We start from the raw sequence: 12,108 nt of genomic DNA, 5'->3' as shown, positions 1-12,108 counted from the left end.
CCACAGTGCACACGCACTCAAATAGACCACCAATCAACCCGCTCCCACAAAACGGCTGCGGTCATCGCCTACCCTTGCCTCCCCAGCTTCATCAGGCGATCAAAAATCCCGTAAAAATGATAATATGACTCTTTTATAGAGGGGGAGCACCCATTTTAGTATGTTTGGCCTCTTTTCGACACATGGTGGGCTCTTTTAGATTCACTCTCTCTCTCTTGCCCGCTGCTGTGGGACCTTCTCTTTACATGGGGGGGGGGAGGGGGGGGGGTGTGGCAATAGCGATGTCGCTATTGCTTCCCTTCCTCTCCTTCAAAATTTTGGCCGTGGGACCACCCCCTCCCTAGGTTGCCACGTCATCGATCGGCTTCACAAGCGCCCAGCGCTCCTAGAACTCCCGCGCCACCGCGCTGCTCCGCCTCTGGTTAAAAACGCCAACAGTTCGCGCCCACGTGCCGCCGAACGCCATGCGTAGCACCGGAGGAGCCTTCCGCCATAGCCCACGCTCCAAGGAGCTCTCCACAGCTCCTCATACCCCATATGGGCTTCACGCCCCAGTATATATACTGCGCGAACTCGGCCCGTAGATGCGCATATGGGATATCCCTACGCCACGTGGCAGCTTCGCATGCCTTAAGCCTCAAGCCCTTGAAAACAAGCAAAACTCCATTGTACTTTTAACCAAAAAAACTTTGCAGCCTGCTTTGCCTGGCTCTCCTATACTGGCCCCATCTCCTACTTCCAAGCCACAAATACCTTCAGAAGCTTCACTTTTCCGGCTCCAACCACACCCTCCATCTCTGTATTTTGATCCCTCGGCGACCTCGAACTAAAGCCTCCAAAACGGAAAAAAACCATTTGCAATTGTTTACCACCCTAATGCTCCCAACTTAACCTTGTCATATCCTGTTGACCGAGTGTCCGATTGAGGCACCGTTGATTTGTGCTAGCTCCAAATGATGCACACTTCCACCGCGAACTTTGGCGAGGCTCAAAAACTGCCAAATGGCACATTTCCCAATGCGGCCAAGTGGGCTCAGACCCGGCCCCCGAAAAATCTTCAACTGACCATATCTTGCTATCGAGAGCTCAGATTTTCAATCCGAGAAGACAGACATGCTCCACAACTCGAGCACTACACACATATACACTGACATCAGCCCGGGCCACCTGTTCCCAGCTGCCTTGTCCGTCGGGGATCTGAAACACACTTTTTTCTTTACACTGCAATATCTTGAGCACTGGGGCTCCGTTTGATGAGCCGTCTGGACGGGCTTCTAGAGCACCCTGAACTCTACATTCTAGAGCAGTGACTTGGAATTTCGGGCACCTGGACCTGCCATCCCATCTAGACCATTCTGTAGCACTTTTGGCCTACAAAATCGCATCAGGCATACACCTCCGCTATCCTAGGGCTTCCTAGGGCTTTGGTACCTGCCCTAGCCTTCTACACTGCACTCACATGCTACCTCTGCCTGGCATTGGCCATCTCCTAGCTCGGACCAACTTTGGCTGCACCATCATTGCCCACCCCCTTGTTGAACATTTATGTTCAACCACACATGGCATTATTGCACTTAAAAAACACCTCACAAACAGACTCACTGTACACTGCAAAACCACTTAACATATGTACACCACTGGCACCTGCTACCCACTGTCTTTGCTCATGCGGGTTGCCCAACCCCCTGCTTTATCGATAATCACCCTCCTGGGTCGAACACCTTGCATTAGTCTTTTCCATCCACCTGCAACACTCTTGCATAGTGCCACACCAAGGCACACACCCAACTGCATAACCAAATTTCCATCAACCTACTTCTACCACTCCAAACACTCCTTGGCAAACTGCCCACTCGCAACAAAGAACCTCCAAGAACATCAAATAGAGCATCCTCGTGCTCACCATCCAAAGACCTGCTTGTACCATCACTCGCACCAAGCAAACCTAACACAGCTGACCCGCCCTCCCATCCATGTAAAGCTAGATCCTCATCTAGCAGATCTTGTACCTGCTCAATAGCACACTGCACAGCTACCTTGATCACCATTCCCTTCAACCACCACTCACAGACCTCCTTACAAATCTTGGACATCGCCTTGGAATCCGCATCAACTATCATAGGGGGCATCAACTGCATAGGAAACACTTCTAACTTTGACTCCACATCGTCCTTCTCACCTGCCATGAACTCAATTCCAGCATCGTCGAGCTCCTCCTCGTCGACTGGCCCTTCAAGGTCAATAAGCACTGCTTGCTTGTCGGCTTCAACCACCTGCTCTTCTACTGTTGCATCCTCAAGCTCTGCCAAGGAAGAGAGAAACTCATTCTCTATCACATCCTCCTCATTCTCTTCCATAGGTACAACTGCTTCACACCTTTTGGCACAACTTTGCACCTGCTGCACTACTATGGCATATTCTACTGCTACCTTCACCAACATAGCCATTAGCATGGAACTGCACACCAGCTTTACCTGCACATCACCACCTATAGGGCTAGACTGCTCCACTTGGTCTTCACTAAGCACCTCGGTTTGCACTTCATGCTTCTCCTTGCACATATTTGCTGCCTCTCCACTCACATGCAAGAGGTCGAACTCATCATACCTGGATTGGGATGACTCGGTCTCCCAACTCGTATCTGCATCCATAGAGCTACTATCACTCGACCCAGTCTCCTCTTCGGTTTCAAGCTCCGGAACTTCCTCTAGCTTCATCGCTTCAACCTCGTCTGCAAACTACACTCTTTGCTCTTTACCACCATCCAATGGAGCTTCACCAGATTCAGTCGAACTTGGCATCACATTTTTTGTCCACTCTGGAACCACCTGCACTTCCTCCACAACTGGAACCACTCTAGCCGGCATCTTCGGCATAGGAACCATTCTGTCTCTTTGTAGCCAAAGAACCCTTGGTTCTTCTCGCATTTGCACTTCTCTTTGCATCACCTGTAGCTCCGCTACCACCACCTCACACTGCTTTGGCATTACTGCACTTGGCAAACCCTTCCTAGCCTCGCGCTTCTTCAAAATATTTTTGGTACGCCCTCTTGCTAGAGCTACCGCCTCTTCATATGACATTGGACCATCTATTTCCACCTTATCTCGCACTTCTTCATGCAGGCACTCCATGAACTTACACAACTTCAAAAAACTGGCATTTTCTGCAGCAGTTACCTTGATCAATTTTCCCCAAAGTGCTTCGAACTCCCACTCTAACACTTGAAAATCTCCCTCCAAGCTTTGCTTCAAACCATCCAGCTTCCGTTTTACTTCATCTAGCTGCGCATCTGCTACAAATCTCCGTCGAAAAGCCGTCTCCAGGGCTTCGCAATCTGCTTTTTCTTCTTCACCCAGGCCATCAAACCATAGCCTATAGCTTTACCACGAACTAGGAGCGGGAATACCTGTACCGCACCATCTTCTCTCGATAAACCTCTTTCCAACACGAAAAAACCGTAGTCTTGAAGCCAAGTTTCCGCATCTTCAAACCCAATGAAAATGGGAAATCCTGCCCAAGCCATCACTAGCAGCACCTGCTCTTCAAAGGCCGCACCTTAGGCATCACAAAAATCACCGCTTCGACTTCAACGCCCGGCACAAACAAAATGGCCTCTCTATAGCTCAGGGCACACACAACACCCCAATCCACTTAGTGAGCACCTTCGACTCACCGAATTCACACTATCGCACACACGATCAAACACAACTCGACGCGCTGCAGTGTACACGCACTCAAATAGACCACCAATCAATCCGCTCCCACAAAACGGCTGCAGTCATCGCCTACCCTTGCACACATACCACTCTCTCTCTCTCTCTCTCTCTCTCTCTCTCTCTCTCTCTCTCTCTCTCTTTGCACACACACTCATCGGGGGGGGGGGGGGGGGGCGCACACACCATCACACACCCGGCATCACATGCAACAGAATAGAGCAGGAGAAGGGGGGGAAGGAAGTAGCACGACAAGAAACGCCCGTTTTCAATGGGGGGAACTCACTCCCTGCTCAAAAAAAACACCATAGCCACACTCGGCTTCACAAAAGTACATAGAGGGAGGCGCCCTCTCGGCCCTCTGCAGACCAAAAAAACCTTGTCTCTTTTCCTTGTGCCTCCTCAGCTTCATCAGGCGATCAAAAAGCCCTAAAAAATGATAAAAATGACTCTTTTATAGAGGGGGAGCACCCATTTTAGTATGTTTGGCCTCTTTCCGACACATGGTGGGCTCTTTTAGATTCACTCTCTCTCTCTTGCCCGCTGCTGTGGGACCTTCTCTTTACATGAGGGGGGGGGGGGGGGGGGGGGGGCGGGGGGCAATAGCGATGTTGCTATTGCTCCCCTTCCTCTCCTTCAAAATTTTGGTTGTGGGACCACCCCGTCACTAGGTTGCCACGTCATTGATCGGCTTCACAAGCGCCGAGCGCTCCTCGAAATCCCGCGCCATCGCTCTGCTCCGCCTCTGGCCAAAAAGGCCGACAGTTCGCGCCCACGGGCCGCTGAACGCCAAGCGCAGCGTCGGAGGAGCCTTCCGCCATATCCCACGCTCCAAGGAGCTCTCCACACCTCCTCATACCCCATATGGGCTTCACGCCCCAGTATATATACTGCGCAAACTCGGCCCGTAGCTGCACATATGGGATATCCCTGCGCCACGTGGAAGCTTCGCATGCCTTAAGCCTCAAGCCCTTGAAAACAAGCAAAACTCCATTGTATTTTTAACCAAAAAAACTTTGCAGCCTGCTTTGCCTGGCTCTCCTATACTAGCCCCATCTCCTACTGCCAAGCCGCAAAGACCTTCTGAAGCTTCACTTTCCCGGCTCCAACCACACCCTCCATCTCTATATTTTGATCCCTCGGTGACCTCGAACTAAAGCCTCCAAAACGGAAAAAAACCATTTGCAACTGTTCACCACCCTAATGCTCCCAACTTAACCTTGTCATATCCTGCTGACCGAGTGTCCAATTGAGGCACCGTTGATTTGTGCTAGCTCCACATGATGCACACTTCCACTGCAAACTTTGGCAAGGCTCAAAAATTGCCAAAAGGCACATTTCCCAATGCGGCCAAGTGGGCTCAGACCCGGCCCCCGAAAAATCTTCAACTGACCATATCTTGCTATCCAGAGCTCAGATTTGCAATCCGAGAAGATAGACATGCTCCACAGCTCGAGCACTACACACATATACACTAACATCAGCCCAGGCCAACTGTCCCCAGCTGCCCTGTCCGTCGGGGATCTGCAACACACTTTTTTCTTTACACTGCAATATCTTGAGCACTGGGGCTCCGTTTGACGAGCCGTCTGGACCGTCTTCTAGAGCATGCTAAACTCTACATTCTAGAGCACTGACTTGGCATTTCGGGCACCTTGACCTGCCATCCCATCTCGACCATTCTGTAGCAATTTTGGCCTAAAAAGCCGCATCAGGCATACACCTCCGCTATCCTTGGGCTGCCTAGGGTTTTGGTACCTGCCCTAGCCTTCTGCACTGCACTCACATGCTGCCTCTGCTTGGCATTGGCCATCTCCTAGCTTGGACCAACTTTGGTTGTACCACCGCTATAAGGTGCTAAGTCATTTGTGACACACACACACACACACATATATAAGGTTTGTAATTTCCTACTCATTGATTTACCACCATGGCAAGTGTCTCTTTTCCCACATTCGGTGGAAAAAAGGGAGAAGACATCACCACTGACTTTCTGGATGATTTTGACATTGCTTGTGTGGTTTCCAACAAGGATGACAAAGCCTCACGGCTACAAATCTTTCTTCTATTGATGAAAGTAGAAGCCAAGTCTTGGTACGATGCTTTGCCCCAAGCTACCAAGAACGCATGGGACGTACTATGTGATGCCTTTGTGAAGAGGTTTGGTGGAGGCACAACCTCAGAAAAGTTATGGCGGCTGCTGATATAGTTAAAGCAGGGAGGTTTTCTAGAGTATGCCACTTACGAATCCAATTTCGTGGATTTGTGGGAGTGATGGTTTTCCTCACGAGAGGAAGGTGAAGGAGCGCCTGATTTCCTGAAGAAGAAGCATCTCATTGATGGCCTGTGGTTGCCGCTTAAAGAGAAGGTGAAGGGGAGATTCCTTGCAACGTATGAGTTGGCAGTGGAGGTAGCCCACCTTAAAGACAAGAAGCTGCATATACAAGCAAGAGTTAACAAGTCAAAGAAATCAAGCTCAATCCAACTAACCCCAGTAATTGCAACAGCTTCTCAGAGAATCCAACCACAATAGGCATCAAAAGAGCAGCAAGACCTGTTAAGTCGCATCACTACTCAGCTTTAGAATCTATCTATTCATTTGGTACAACAAGGGCATGCACAAAAGCACAATCAAGAGCAAGGGAGAGGACAACAGAGGAAAAAACAGGAGTAGCACTGCTATAACTGTGAGGAGGACGGCCATGGCATGTATTACTGCCCACATCCAAGAAGGCAAAACTTCAATAGATGAGGAAGACGAAATGAGATCTCTCCACCAAGGGCGAGGCCACCGCCACCCAGGCAACCAATCCCACATGTTCAAATCCCACCATCAGCCGTGCAACCATAGCCACTCCCACCATTTCAAGTCCTACAGCCACCAATGCAACCACCACCACAATCACCACTACATTCATCCTACACCTACCCCAATTGGGAGCCGCATACTAAGTTTCATTGATCTTGCAAAAGAAGTCAATATGAAGATAACAGAAGGGTCAAGCAAAAGTTTGTTCAAAGGACTGAAGCAGTGGAACAAGAGGTAAGTGAAGAAAATCATGCAATGTAAATGGCCTATGAGCTCCGAGAATAGTGGAAGTAAGAGAATTAGAGTGAGCATTTTTGTGAGATTACTTTGAGAACTTGGAGGGTGAACTTAAGTAATGGTAGAAACATGAACATAGTACTTAATTAACTTCACATGAGCAATACTTTTGCAAGAGAGAGAGTATTAGAGAAACACTCCACTTCTCAACAAACTTGGAGAAGGAGATGGAGATCTTGCATTTTGCACTTTACACAATGAGAGAATGTGTGTGTGTGTGTGTGTGTGTGGGAGAATATACCCCCCCTCTTATGCTTGGTCCACACCTCTCTCTCTCTCTCTCTCTCTCTCTCTCTCTCTCTCTCTCTCTCTCGCGTAGTATTTTATTATTCCATTTGGACATGTGTCCTCTTTTTCCTCTTTGAGAGAAAGAGCTTAATTATTTATTTTTATGTATCTAAATTCTCATTGGACCCCTTTAAGACCTATCCAATAGCATTCAAACACATCATGAGGGCCACATGTGGAGGATCATTTGAACATGTGTCTTTTATTCTTATTAAGTCATTTGGTTGAATTGAATACTTCAAAGACTTAGTCAATAAAGCATGGCACTTTCATGTCTCTTGAGAGTTATCTTTGAATTGAATACTTCAAGAACTTTAATTTTTTAAGCATGTGAGAAACACCTCAACATTTTGGATCAAGTTCCCACTAACACTTAGCAAGCCAACAAGCACCTCATGCTTGGGTAGGATTCCCACTTCAAGATCAGCCCTAGCTTGACTAAGGTCAAAGGACTTTTGAACACTGACTTTTGGAGGTCTTTAATTAATCTAACCCTATGGTCTTCAATCTCCATTAGGTAGCATTGCTCTTTAACATACCATCTCCCATTACCTTGGCCACATGTTGAGATAGATCCATAAACACATGTTTATATTCTAACCATTGTTCATGTTTATTCTCCCACATTAAATGATCAGTTTAATATGAGAAAATCATTTGGGTTGGTTAGATTTTATGAGATTACCTCTCTCTTGAAATCATAGTTGTCTTCAACTATGAGGTAGAAGAGATTTAAAGTCTTAGTCATTAGTCTACGTTTCTTAGCGGGTAGAGGATCCCTTTTTACCCTATGACATCATTCCAAAATGGATGACTAGTCCATTTGGTGCTTGGGAGATGTAGCTACTGCAAGCATGTCTTCTCTTTGATCCATATCATACTTCCAAGGTAGAGTGACAAATTCTACTTGGTGTTTGAGTGACGTCGTCATCACAAACATGATTCTAAGCATGCATACTATTTAAATTTGTGCACAAAAGAGGATTAGTCTTATAAGACAAAAACATAGTTCATTAAGAAAGCATTTACATTTGCTTACTCTGGTGCAGTATTGTAAGCATTGACAAGGTTCATACTATCCTTAAGCTGTATTCCTTGCATCCATCTAGCATCTTCAAATGGATAATTTTTGAACTTAATAAGATACCATCAAATAATCTTACCATGCTATAGTACCTTATCTTCTGTTGAGATGTAGAGAGAAAGAGAGAAAGACGAGACAAGAGACACACCATATACGCTCCCAAAGACTAATTCATATTGAGGACAAGATACAAATATATAGGTGAGACCAAGTTGAGTAGAGTGAGCCATATATAGCTCCAACACCCCCACTCAAACAAAGGTCTCTAGCTTTGGATGAAAAAACCCTTGGGGAGTTCAAGGGAAAAACCCAAGCCCCTATACAATGTGAAAATATGAACCAGCGATGATGATGTGAAAGTGAATTGTGCATCTATTACAAATATTCAAGTGACTTAGAGATCACAATGTGAAAATGTGGAGTGTGCATAGTGCATGGTACGTAAAAGATTACAATGTCATATGTACAAAGCTATTACAATAGCAAAGAAGCTAATCTAGAAAGAGTGAGGTCGAAGCAACTCCAAGCTCCGAGCGCAAGAGGATGAAACGTGACTCGTTGAGGCCTTTGGTCAAAATGTCTGCAATCATCTGGTCACTTGGACAGTGTTCAACCATAATGGTTCCTTTGCGTACTTCATACCTGACATAATGATAATGGACAGCAATGTGCTTTGACTTATTTTGTTGAACATAGTCTTTTGCAAGACTAATAGCACTTTGGTTGTCACACCGCAAGGGTGTGCTAGAAAGATGAGAGTGACCAATATCAACCAGCATTTGTCGAAGCCAAATCAACTCACGAGCTGCAAGTGATGCCGCAACATATTCTGACTCAGTCGTAGAAACTGCAACACAACGTTGTTTCTTGCTAGTCCAAGAAACAAGACAACCATTTATAAAGAAGCAATTTCCACTAGTAGATCGCATAGATAAATGTGAGCTTGCCCAGTCTGTATCTGTGTAACCCAAAAGAGAAAGAGATTTCATAGAATCCGATGTGAGTTGTCGTCGATAGACTAAACCAAAATCTGTAGTGCCTTTCAAGTATTTCAACACACGCTTTGCAGCAAACCAATGCTTAAGAGAAGGACATGCAAGATGTTGTCCAAGATAATTAGCAACAAACAGAATATCAGGACGAGTGTTCATGCCAACAAACTGAAGACATCCAATCAAGTTAGCATAACATTGATTTGTGACAAGTTGACCGCCATTATCAGAAGTGTTCTTCGTAGAGCTTGCAAGACAAGGTGTGTTGGCTGAATGTGCAGATTCCATACCAAATTTTTGAATAGTATCTACAATAAACTTTGACTGTCGAAGGAATAAAATACCTTTTGTACGGTTCCGTTGGATTTGAATGCCAAGACACGAGTGAATCTCTCCAAGATCCACCATATCAAATGCAAAAGACAATAACTTTTTCACTTGCTGAAGAAATCCGAAATCATTGGAAACAAGGATGGTATCATCCACATAAAGAGCAAGAATCACAAAACTGCTACCTTGGCGTTTTATGTATAAGTTGGGGTCTGACGAGCAAGAGATGAATCCTGTAGAGGTGAGAAAAAGATCAAATTTTGTATACCAGGCTCGCGAAGCTTGTTTGAGACCATATAGTGCCTTATGGAGTTGAGCAACAAGGTCTTGAACGCGCCTTGAACTTGTCAAAAGATCCATCCTTTTACTTTTGTCTTATACACCCACTTACATTTAATAGTTGTACGACCAGGAGGTAATTCAGTTAGTATCCATGTACCTTTAGAGATAAGAGAATCTTACTCTGCTTCCATAGCCTCTTGCCATTGATCCTTTTGTGGTGAAGAGATAGCTTCATCATAAGTAATGGGATCTTCGAAAGTAGAAAAAGCATTATCAGCAATATCGTCATCATAAACATGACATGAGCAAATAAATACTGCTGTCAAAGTAGCTTCAGCCCAAAAAACACGAGATAAGCCAGAATGAATCAGCATACATCTTACAGCATTGAGAATAGTGCGATTCTTTCGTTCAGCAACACCGTTCTGTTGAGGCGAATATGGAATAGTGTGTTCATGATGAATTCCACTGTCAGCACAGTAACTCACAAACTCTCGAGAAACATATTCGCCTCCATTGTCACTACGAAGCTTCTTAAGGCGACGACCAGTTTGAAATTCCGCAGCCTTGTGGAATTGTTTGAAAACAGATAAGGCTTCAGATTTTTGTCTAAGTAGAAATACAGTCGTATACCTTGAGAAATCATCAATGAAAGTAATGAAGTAGCGATATTGTGATCTCGAAGAAGGTAGAGGTCCACATATATCAGTATGAACAAGATCCAATATGTCATGAGAATGAGTTGTATTTGAAAGAGGAAAGGGTTTGCGATTGTGTTTCCCAAGAGCACAAAATTCACAAATTCCCATATGATGATGGGCTTTAAGATCCATGCCATGAACAAGATCACGACGTTGAAGATCAAGGAGTTTTGAGAAATCAGCATGAACAAAACGGTGATGCCATACTTTGCAATCATGATCACCTGGAGCAGTGACAACATTTGCTACAGCATCGTTGAGAGAGAGTTCAAACAAATTACCATTTCGAGGAGCAGTGGCTACAGTCTGTCCATCTTTCTCAATTCGGCATTTGGTATGATCAAATCCAACAAACAGACCAAGATCAACAAGTCTAGCAACTGAAAGAAGATTACGTTGAAGATCTGGTACATGTAATACTCCTCGCAAAATTGGAGTGGAAGAAGATAAGGTACCAAGATATAAGTCTCCAATACCCTTTACTTGACAAGTAGTATCATCAGCAAGATAAACAACACGTTGAACTGGCAGTGGATGATAGTTATGGAGCCACTTAGACTGATATGTCATATTTCCTGTAGCACCAGAATCGACAATAAAAAGTGATCCATCGCGTACATGAAGTATTCTGTCTGGAGCAACTGAACATAGGACGCAGCTTGTTTCTGGTACAATGTTGTTTCGATGTTCAGTAGCATATGCTCTATTCCGATCTGTGTCGAATCGACGCTTATAGCACATATGAGTGGGATGATTAGATTGTCCACAATATTCACAACAAGAAGAAGAAGAGTCTCTAGATAAACGTGGTTGTTTTGTGGTAATATTGTGTTCTTCATCATATTGACGTGCCCAACAATCATCTTCAGTATGGCCATTTCTGTTGCAGTAAGAACATTGCTTATTAGGAAATTTGAGACGAGAGAAAATATTACCGTGACGGCCACCTCTGCGGTTTCCTCGTTGAAATGGACGCCTTCGAGCATAAAAAGCCCGTTCCATCTGTTGTGACTCAGTCTCCTTGTGTGAAACCATAGTTGTATCATGACTAGCATTACGACGTTCTTGACGTTGAGAGTATTCAATTAAAGACATGCAGGCTTGGTCGAAATCAAGACCATCTTTATTAGAGAGAATAGTAACAATGTTATCATAAGAAGAGTCCTTCACCGTATCAAGGAGAAGTGTAATCAGTTGCTTTTGTGGAACAGGATCACCGGCAGCAGCAAGTTGATTAATAATAGATTTGAAAGATTCAATATGTCCCGTCATGGCAGTACCAACTTCATATTGTAACTTGTTAAGCAACCCTCTCAAATAAAGTATTTCTGTGACAGATTTCTTCTGAAAGTTTGCAATAAGGTACTTCCATACGTCGTGCGAAGTAGGCAGTTTGTACATATCAAGAAAAAGGGAATCAATAAGAGCAGAAAGAATATACCGACGAGCTGCTTTATCACGTCGTTGCCAATCCGTATAGGCAACATTCCAATCTTCAAATATAGGTCCTTCAGTGATAAGCACGTTATCATTATCCGTATCAACAGGCTGAGGTGGACAAACACGATTTCTAAGAACAACATCGGAGAGTTCATCGCCTTCAAGAATTAAC

This window comes from Adiantum capillus-veneris, chromosome 14 (genome assembly GCF_014529385.1).
Source record: "Adiantum capillus-veneris isolate H3 chromosome 14, ASM1452938v2, whole genome shotgun sequence".
In the NCBI taxonomy this organism is placed as follows: domain Eukaryota; kingdom Viridiplantae; phylum Streptophyta; class Polypodiopsida; order Polypodiales; family Pteridaceae; genus Adiantum; species Adiantum capillus-veneris.
Note: the sequence above shows the minus strand (reverse complement) of the source record.